We start from the raw sequence: 11,007 nt of genomic DNA on the forward strand, positions 1-11,007 counted from the left end.
AGCCCTTAAAATAGCCGACAACCTGATCAGTGCCCTCACAAGTGAACTAAGGAGCTGATTGAGACGTACCAAGAACTTAGTTAAGCTTTCCAGTTTCCATCCAATTTTCCATCACAGGGGAGACTTTGAGCTTTATCGTTTTTTGTTAATATGAAAATCTACATTTTTTTAACAGAGACGAAACAAAAGCTGATGATATCACAGTTTATAGCTGCTATGACTTGATGACAAGCGATTACTAACTTGTCAATAACAGCAAATGTTACTACAAACTAATAAAAAAGCAAGATATATAATTCTTTAATTATTTAAGACATGTAATTGTTGGGGTTTTCACCAGACTGTATCACATCAGGGGATGATTATTTTCCTATAACAAAATGTTTATTCCTTATTAAACACCTAGTTTGTAAATACTGCAATAAAAAAGAATGTGCATGGGGGCAGTTAAAGGGGCAGTTTGCAGTTTTTTTGAAAAACCTTCTCCTTAATGGAAGGTGGATTTCGAAAGCAAAGCTCTCAGCTGTTAAAATGGATTAGCTCTCCTGTCACTTCTGTCAAAATGTATTTAAAGTCAGATTACGGAGCCTGACTACTATTTTGTCTGAAGAAAGCACTACATGAAGATCTGGCAGTGATTTTTTCCTTTCACAGACTTTCATCACTCATTAGCCATATTAGTCTCTTATCTCTTGTGCAAACTAAGGATGCAAATGTCAGACACCAAACATGTTTTGTCTGAGCGACTACGTTTAGGATGGGGGGTGGGGGGTGGGGGGGTGTACTGCGTGAAGAACCATTTCTTTAACAAATGATGCACTGTGAAGGGCATCCTCATTCTTGCTTAACTGACACACACACACACACACACACATATACACACTCACTCACTCACTCTCTTTCTCTCTCTCTCTCTCTCTCTCTCTCTCTCTTTCTCTCTCTCACACACACACATACACTCTCTCTCTCTCTCTCTCTCTCTCACACACACACACACACACACACACACACTCTCTCTCTCTCTCTCTCTCTCTCTCTCACTCGCTCTCTGATTCACCACTCAGATCCAGTAATAATGACCTCCAGCGTGTAGAGAAAGAGTGATAGAGGGATGGAAAGGAGAGAGAATGAGATAGGAAAAGATGGATGGGATTAATGAAATGTAGACCAATGAAAAACTGGATTAAGTAACGGCAGTGTCGGTGTCGTGCTGTGTGGCAGAATGTATAAGCTTTTATAGCCAATTCCCCTTCTGCTCTCATACTGTGTGTGTGTGTGTGTGTACGAGACATACTCTGTCTAGATAGGCAGCATTTCTGGCCAGTGTTTGCACTCCTGAGATAAAGTTTGTCCCAGCACAAGGACAGCTGTTGTCTAAGGTTACTTTGGACCTTATATTGTATACCACACCAGCTGAATTCTCAAATCTGATTGGTCGGATAGGGTGCCTAATTTTCGTGGCTCGGACAGTAGCTTATTTTTTATGTTAATGGTTTATGTTAATGTGTTAGTTCTAATATCTTCTACAGTAACAGCTCATACACGAGGACTGAAAATAAACTGATATTTAAAAACATGCTGTTTCACAAAGAAAAAAAACCCCGCAATTTTTTGGAAATCCAGTAATATCTCCACTAGTTTGGAGTCTCATGTTTCGGTGCTTTGTAACAGCTTTCTAAAGTTTCCTAGCATGGGAATATCTTCAGGACAGAACACAGAGTTTGCTCTTTCTGGATTTCAAACTTTGCTGCTTTATGCAAATATTACATTTCAGGCATGGTTTATTTTTATAAAACAGCACACTCCATTGTGTGCTATTGCTTACTTATACAACAGGAATTAATAGAACTGTGTGCATCGTGACTAAACATGTCAATTACAATGATATACAAATCTTCATGAATATAATTATGAAACACTGCAAAAAAAAATGAAAATATCTTGAATTTAGTCCAATTTATCAATTATTTCCTATTATTACAATACACTGGTCAGGCATAACATTATGACCACTGAGAGGTGAAGTGAATAAGACTGATTATCTCCTCATCATGGTACCTGTTAGTGGGTGGGATATATTAGGCAGCAAGTGAACATTTTGTCCTCAAAGTTGATGTGTTAGAAGCAGGAAAAATGGGCAAGCGTAAGGATTTGAGTGAGTTTGACAAGGGTCATAATTGGGATGGCTAGACAACTGGATCAGAGCATCTCCAAAACTGCAGCTCTTGTGGAGTGTTCCCAGTCTGCAGTGGTCAGTATCTATCAAAAGTGGTCCAAGGAAAGAACAGTGGTGAACTGGCGACAGGGTCATAGGTGGTCAATGCTCACTGATGCATGGGGGGAGCAAAGACTGGCCCGTGTGATCCGATCCAACAGACGAGCTACTGTTGCTCAAATTGCTGAAGAAGTTAATGCTGGTTCCGATAGAAAGGTGTCAGAATACACAGTGCAGGACGGGTCAGGGCTGTTTTGGCAGCAAAAGGCAGACCAACACAATATTAGGCCGGTGGTCATAATGTTATGCCTGATCATTGGAAATCAGAACCAGCATTAACTTTTTCAGCAATTTGAGCAACAGTAGCTCATCTGTTGGACCGGATCACACGGGCCAGCCTTCTCTCCCCATGTGCATCATTGACCCTTGGCTGCCCATGACCCTGTCGCCGGTTCACCACTGTTCCTTCCTTCCTACTTTTGATAGATACTGACCACTGCAGACCGGGAACAATCTTATAAAAGGAAATATTAGATCATGTTTACTATATTTAAGATGTTTATATGTATTTATTTGTATGTATTATAGTTATAGTGAAATAGAAACTTTAACCCTGAACATTGTGTGTGTGGCTCATGCACAGAAAGACCCTTCATTTTATTATTTTTTTTTTATATATATGTTTTAAAAGCTACATATTAAAAGAGTGTACTTCACAGACAAGATGTCTTTCATTCTTCGGTGCAGATCAAGTTGTGCTTATTCCTCTGACAAAAAAAAAACGTAACATTAACAAATCATGGGCTGTTCTGTAGGCCTGTGTGTTCTCTGTCATCTTCCACCATCTGTATGTGTTTAAAAGTGAGGAAATGTTTTGCTGTACCAAAAGTTAAAAGCTCTTTGCAGCATTAAATTGCGCCTCTTTAATCAATCTGCCTTTCGAGCCTGATGCAGGGACAGCAACTTTGCGCACGCTAAACTAAATAAGCTAATAAACCTAATTTTGTTCACATAAAGTGGTAATAGATGTTTCTAATAATCTGTCAGTCCAATGCAGATAGATTTACTTAGTGTTGGTGAGAAAGCTGGGACATGAAGCTTCAGTGAATGAATTAATCACGTGTAACAGTTACTAGGAATTGCTATACATACGCTGATCATTAAGTAAATTCATTCTTTTGTTCCTTTGTTCATTTATATTTCGCAAAAGAAAACGCTGACCTGCGCAATACTGCCCATTTGCTTGATGCTGAACTTTGATTGATGTTAAACGTATTTGAAGGATTTTTACGTGAGACTCGATGCTGAAGCACTCTTCCAGGTTTTGTGCTTCAGCATTCAGAAAGCAAATTAAAGCAAGAGAGGAAAAAAGAAATAGCCTGAAGGAATTCATAGGCTTGCATGTGCAGGCCTTTACAAGAACTTATACATCAAAGACAAATACATCAGTTGCCTTTGGAGATTTTCACTGCCAGGGCCGAGGCTTTGTAGAAATCTGCACGGTTTTCTCCAGTTTCTCATTTCCATAGAGATGTCATATCAGCTGCTTGTGCTAAGTGTGTGAAAGTTCAGTGTTGGGTCAGATTTTTGTTAAGGTGCAGCATTCAAGTCATGGAAATAGTGTGTGTGTGTGTGCGTGTGTGTGCGTGTGTGCGTGCGTGTGTGTGTGTGTGTGTGTGTGTGTGGGTTTGAGTGGGTGTCCTCTTGTAGAGTGCTCACGTCCATGCTTCATCCATATTTCAAAATAATGATGTCATCTGCTGAAATTTCTGTCTGGGTACCTCTCTGAAGTGTGTGTGTGTGTGTGTGTGGTTGCGTGGTTGTGTGTGCGTGTGAGTTTTCTGTCAAAACTTTCGCATTACTGCAGTGTGTACAGATCCAAACTCTTCATGCTGTCTTACAATACACTACACTACATTACACACACACACACACACATACACACACACACACACTTCAGTTTCACTTCACTTCGCTCTTCGCTTCATTTTTCTGTTTATCTTTTGCTTTTCCGTCCTTTGTATCTGCTCTCTCTCTCTCTCTCTCTCTCTCTCTCTCTCTCTCTCTCTATCTATCTCTCTCTATCTCTCTCTCTCTCACGCACTTTTCTCATTATTCCCTATTCCTTATTTTTCTCTCACCATCATTTTCTCCTCTACTCCTTAATCATTCTCAGGTCTTCTGTTTCTTATTTCCAGTCATGTTTTCATCTTGTTCTTTCCTCTATCTTTTTCTCTTTATCCATTATTCCATCTATCCATCTTTTCTTTCTCATCTCTCTCTCTTTTTTTTAAACTTTCACTTGTCCCTTTCAATTTCCCAGTATTCCACTTTCCCAATATTTATTCACATTGCTGTCTTAATCTTTCATTCTCTCCCTCTTTTCATCCTTTTTCCCCTCTTGTTCTTTCTCACCCTTTCTCTCTAGTCCTGTAGACCCCCTTTCCATTCTCACTTTCCTTCACTCTCAATCTTCCTCTACACCTCTTTCCGGCTTTCTCTCCCCTCATCATTTGCTCGTTTCTTCTTTTTATTCGCTCTCTTCTCTACTCTCTCTATCTATTTCTCAACCAGCCTCCCCTTCACCCCAGCTGTGTTTGCATTAACCTTTCCTGGCTTTCAGCACCTTAGGAGTGCACAGGGAAGGACAGGAGGAGAGAGAGAAAAAGAGAGGGAGAGAGAGAGAAGTGTTCTTGGTGAGTGATGCTGAAGTGTTGCAGAAAAGCTGACCTGTACACGTCACACACAGTTCATCAACTCAGCCAGTCAGCCATGTGTGTGTGTGTGTGTGTTTACTGAATATACAAAGCTTTTGACTTCCTAACAGTGAAAAAGCAAATGTTTTGGACTGTGACCGGCTCTAACCAGGACTGTTTACATAATCTTCCTTTCATCTTTTTTATTTTTTTGATTTTATGGAATATTTACACTGCAGCAAGGCAAAGCATTTCCTTCACTAGCAGCCGAGCTAGTCACTAAAAAATATCCAGTTTAGCTGTCCAGGGTTTGTAGATTGTAGCCCCAGAGAAATGGAGGTTAAAACATGTAGGCTATACTAAAGCTTTTAGAAATAATTGATGGTGTTTTTAAAACATAATTAATTTCCAAATGCACTTACTGTATGTCTCATCCACCCTGACTTAATGCTCATCCACCTTTTTTAAACCAATGAATCAATTTGCGCTTGAGTATTTAATAAATGAATCATTGTTATCATTTTTTCCCCCCCTTTTTTTTGGAGGTGACTGTCTAGCTTCTGTAATAAAGTTCTCAGGGAACAGTTACTAACACAAGTCATGTCTGTCTATTCTGTCGTGTATTGCATTGTAGAGTTATCACTGTAGGTGTGACACATGACAAGACCAATGCCACACCATTCAAGCTGATTGGCTGCTGCGTTGTCATTTCCATAAAGTAACAAAAAAAATCCACTCTCATCCCCATCGAAACGGAATAGGAGGTGGGATGAAATGAGAATGTCGTCCACCACTTGTTGCTGCCAATTACAGATACACAAACAGTGTGCCAGGTCATAACAAACTCACTTCAGCACACCTAACATGTCATGTTCTAAGGCGTCAAGGCGGATATAGGCTGTCTGAAGGGCTGGGGCAAAAATAAATAAATAAATAAAAAGTAAAAGAGGGCAGGTGAAACCCCTCTGGGTATGTCATCTCATGTCCTTGCAGGTATGGGAGCTTATAGGACACGACAGCATGTATTTTCATGTTTCTTTTCATGTAGGGGACCTTGAGGGCACTACATCCCATTTCCTCCACTGGAAAGGAACCCATTACGACACTTCCTCCTTTTTCTCCTCATGTAGGGGAGCCTAGAGGGCACTACATCTCGTCTTTTCCACCGGAACGGCATCCATTAAGGCACCTGAGCATATTATCATGCATGTAGGGGAACCTATAGAGCACTGCGTCGCATTCTCTCTACTAGAAAGGCACTGATAAGGGCATCTTCCTTATGTAAGGGAGTCTATAGGGCACTAAGGCACCCATTAAAGCACTGCACATTTTTCTTGCATGGCTGTAGGGCAATGCATTACATATTTTCTAATCGAAAGGCACCCCAAGTGGGTGGGGTCATATTCCATGCATGTAGGTGGGCCTATACATTTGATCATTGAGAGCATTTGATCATTTCCATTTAAAGAGGGTCCACCAGTATAAGGCATTTAATGATCCAGTAAAATGTCCTAAAAGACAAAATCCATATTTCTGGTGATCTGTGAGAAACCCATCAGATGTTAGCAGTGGTTAAATTCTGGCAAACTAAAAAAAGGACAAATTTTGTTTTGATCAAAATTTGGGTTTTCTGGCTATGATATACTTTGACACCTCAACTTTAAGAAACCAAGATGTTATTTCAGCTGCAGAATCAGAAGCACTTCCCAGAATTCAGAATCTCCTACAAGCAGTTTCACACAAGTCACAGTGTGTAGTATAAACAGAATCCGGACATACTACATCCAGCATGTTGGCACTGTCATGTCACCTATGGCATCAGAATAACCACTTACACTGTCTGCTGACCGACTGGCCCTACCCTGTATATTGACACTGTTTTCTGATACATTAAATAAAACCAGCAGCATATGCATCCTCCTCTGATTAGTGACTCATAAATCCTTTTTTTTACTTTTCTTAGTGGAATCACATTGGCAGACAGAAAGTCAGTCCAGACATCTATATTTACATTTACATTTACATTTACGGCATTTGGCAGATGCCCTTTTATGCGTACAAAAGTGCTTTGAAGTCTCCATCAATGAATATGTTCTGATTCACTAGGACACAGACTAAGGAAACCATCAGCCTAAAAACCCTCTTGGGAGGACATATAGATCGTCGTTTGAAGACAGTCAGTGACTTAGCTGTTCAGACATCTAGGGGACGTTCATTCCACCACCTAGGTACCAAAACAGCAAAGAGTCTAGATGAGTACCCTGAAACATGGTGGAACCAGTCAAGCAGTGCTAGAAGATCTGAGGGAGCGATGTGTACTGTGAGGAGTGATAAGAGCTGAGGTAAGAGGGTACAGGACCATTTTTGGTTATGTAGGCAAACATCAGTGTTTTGAATCCGATGCATGCAGCTACCCGAAGTTAGTGGAGGGAGTGCAGGAGTGGACCAAGTACTGAGCCTTGTGGGACACCAATAGAGAGTCTGCGAGGAGAAGATGTTGATCCCTTTCATGTTACCTGATATGAGCGACCTTCCAGGTAGGAAGCAAACCATTCCCATACTGCCCAATGTATTCCAAGACTCTGACAAAAGGTTAAGGAGGATGAGGACAGATGACAGCTTGGCTGATCTAGCAGCATGTAGTTTCTATATCCCCAACCACATATTCCAGCTCCTCTTTAGAGAATTACAGTTTTTTTCTAAGCCAGCTGTAAAATATAATCTCCACCACAGATCTTGGTTCTGGCCCAGAGTCTTTATCCAGTGCTTTATACTCCCTAACTGGAGACAACCAGTGGGCATCCTTGTAAGATGCTGATATATTTCTTTTAAACAACTTGGAAATATTTGTATTTAATTTTTAATCTTTCATGTTGTCATGCTATCTATCTGCAAAGAATATATGGGTAAAATGACTAAGTGTGCTCATTTAGCATAAAATTCTCTACACAGAGACCTCACAAATCCTACAAGCAGTTTCACATAAGTCACAGATCAGTATATGTGTGTGTAGTATGAATACAATCTGGACATACTACATCTGCCATGTTGGTGCTGTCATGTCAGCTATGGTGTCAGAATAACCACTTTTCCTTTTATTTTTCAACTGCTTTTTCTTGTTTAAACTTTCAACAAGTTAACATTTTACTCAGGGGTTGGTTAAAAATTACAGTTTAACCACAATGAATATCTTATAATCAGCTCTTTTGTACTAGTCCCATTGCCTTATAGGATAATACAGTGTCCACTGGTTCCATACTGTGGAATCTTTGTTTACTGTTTGCCCGCCTAGTTCCTGTTTTCCCATTTTCTGATTCTGCCTAGTCCATTTATATTGATTGCTGACCAACTGACCTTACCTCATTTCTTGACACTGTTTTCTGATAATGTCTTTGCCATGACTGATACATTAAATAAAACCAGCTGCACGTGCATCCTCTTTTGATTAGTGACTCATACATCATTTCCTTTTTTTTACTTTTCTTAGTGGAATCACATTGACAACAGACAGAAGGTCAGTCCAGACTCCTATATTTACATTTACATTTACATTTACATTTACATTTACATTTACATTTACATTTATGGTATTTGGCAGACGCCCTTTTATGCGTACAAAAGTGCTTTGAAGTCTCCATCAATGAATATGTTCTGATTCACTAGGACACAGACTAAGGAAACCATCAGTCTAAAAACCCTCTTGGGAGGACATATAGATCGTCGTTTGAAGACAGTCAGTGACTTAGCTGTTCGGACATCTAGGGGAAGTTCATTCCACCACCTAGGTGCCAAAACAGCAAAGAGTCTAAGAGGTAAGAGGGTACAGGACCATTTCTGGTTTTGTAGGCAAGCATCAGTGTATTGAATCCGATGCATGCAGCTACCGGAAGCTAGTGGAGGGAGCGCAGCAATGGACCAAGTACTGAGCCTTGTGGGACACCAATAGAGAGTCTGTGAGGAGCAGATGTCGATCCCTTTCATGTTACCTGATATGAGCGACCTTCCAGGTAGGAAGCAAACCATTCCCATACTGCTCTACGTATTCCAAGACTCCTGAGGGTGGATAAGAGAGTCTTTTGGTTGTCTATGTAAAATGCTGAGGAAAGGTCAAGAAGGATGAGGACAGATGAGGACCTCTTTAGAGAAATCCAGTCTGGTTCTGGCCCAGAGTCTTCATCCAATGCTTCATACAGCTCTAACTGGAGACAAGCAGTGGGCATCCTTGTAAAGTGCTGATACATTTCCCCAAACAACATGGAAATATTTTCATTTAATTTTTAATCTTTTACATTGTCATGCTATCTATCAGCAAAGAATATATGGGTAAAATGAGTAAGTGTGCTCATTCAGCATTAATGCATTCAGCCTGACTGCATTCTTTACACAGAGACTTCACCAGACAGATGTGTATACAGTCATAAATCTCATTAACATTACACACACGCTTTGCACAACCCACACACACACACACACACACACACAACACACTCAAGCACTGATGTTTATTTAATGCGTGTCAGTGTGGAGCACATGCTTTCTTCTCATTATGAAAATTCAGCATGCTAATCAATGTACACACAATATGGTGTGTACCACACATAAGTCACTGTACACATAGGTGAGTTTTACTTTACAGGAGAAATGGTCCGGTCTGCACACATGGACCTTTGTATGGTCAGTGGTATGTTCCTCAGCCACCTGTTTTGTAATCACATGCTGATTTTCAGGTGAAAATTGCACACATAAATGAAAACATTGCCAATAGTTGTGAAAACTAGGGTAATCTCTTGCAGACGTTTCATTTTATGAGATTTTGTGTTTTTATTTAAATAATTAAATGTAAATTGTGCATCACAACAGGCTTAGGGGTGTGATGCAATGGGACTATCTGTTTTTGTATCTAATCAATAATGTTTGTATCTGTACCTGGATTTAGATTTAAACCTGAAGTGTCCCAAGGTTTATTCTTTCCTTTTTCTGTTATTAATTTAGTATATTACTTTATTTTTTGTCTACATTCTTTGTAGTGGTTGAATTTCTGTAAATATAATCAAACTAGTAGCCATTGCAACTTTCCTCTGTCCAGTCAGTTATTAAAGATGAACGAATAAACAGACGAATGTTATGAATTCATCAAAGTTAGTAACCCTAACCCAAATTGTTCAAGTCAATTCATGTGGGCTTTCTTTGTCTTGCATGCTTCATATCTGAATAATTAAATCCTGCCCACACACATTTTTTTTTAAAATAAACAAAACAACAAAGGACCCTCTATCCATATCTGTATTAGTATCGGTTTACAACACATTATCTATTCATGTATTCATATTCAATTACATGCTTACTCTGGAATAAGACTAGACAGGACTTTTGTACTTGACCAGAAGACATCCATCTCTATTTAAACACAAATTAGGCCTGGCTTCCCGTTCTGTCTCTGACTCACACAGCCAGCCTAATTAATCTGAGAGTGTGTGTGTATTGATTACTACATTAGCTCCTCAATGCCACAGTTTAGCTCTAATTGTGGCAGAAACATGAAGTAAGCTGTATTCAAGTGATAAACACAGTAAGGTTCCATTACACAAAACAAACATGTGACAACTTATTGTATTATCATTTAGAATTGTCCCTGGAATGTTGTAAAATGTTATTAATTAATTAATTAATTAATTAATTAATTATTAGATGATTAAGGGTTCCACGAAAGGGTTCTAACTCTTGCTGATAGAGAAACAGTATGTTGTAGAGCCCCACATAGATTTTTTTTTGAAGGGTTTCTTTAGACGGACAACCAAAGAACTCTTACGGCAATTGACAAATAGTGAAAAACAGTAAGAAATATAGCTAACATATGAAGTACCTAAAAAGTATCTAAAATCAGAGTAAATGGCAAATACACTGGAAATGCAAAACCGGAAATATGTAAATTTATTAATATATTCTAGACCTTTTTAGGTGTCCTGCAATCTACCAATTTGCAACATATTTCCAGGTATTAAAGGTATGCTTGTAAGAAAGGGATTCTGTGTGTGTGTGTGTGTGTGTGTGTGTATTTGTGCCTGTGTGAGATATTTCTGGTCCATGCTGATCCCT

The 11,007-nt window shown here is 39.4% G+C and overlaps 1 long non-coding RNA gene across 1 annotated transcript; it reads left to right on the plus strand.

Moving 5' to 3' along the window:
• Nucleotides 1-7,008: 7,008 nt before the first annotated feature.
• On the plus strand, nt 7,009-10,140 carry LOC131367781 (uncharacterized). Its single transcript, XR_009206961.1, has 3 exons — nt 7,009-7,448; nt 8,399-8,425; nt 8,575-10,140. It is a non-coding gene; the product is annotated as an uncharacterized LOC131367781 (long non-coding RNA).
• The last annotated feature ends 867 nt before the right edge of the window (nt 10,141-11,007 follow it).

This window comes from Hemibagrus wyckioides, linkage group LG17 (assembly GCF_019097595.1).
Source record: "Hemibagrus wyckioides isolate EC202008001 linkage group LG17, SWU_Hwy_1.0, whole genome shotgun sequence".
In the NCBI taxonomy this organism is placed as follows: Eukaryota; Metazoa; Chordata; class Actinopteri; order Siluriformes; family Bagridae; genus Hemibagrus; species Hemibagrus wyckioides.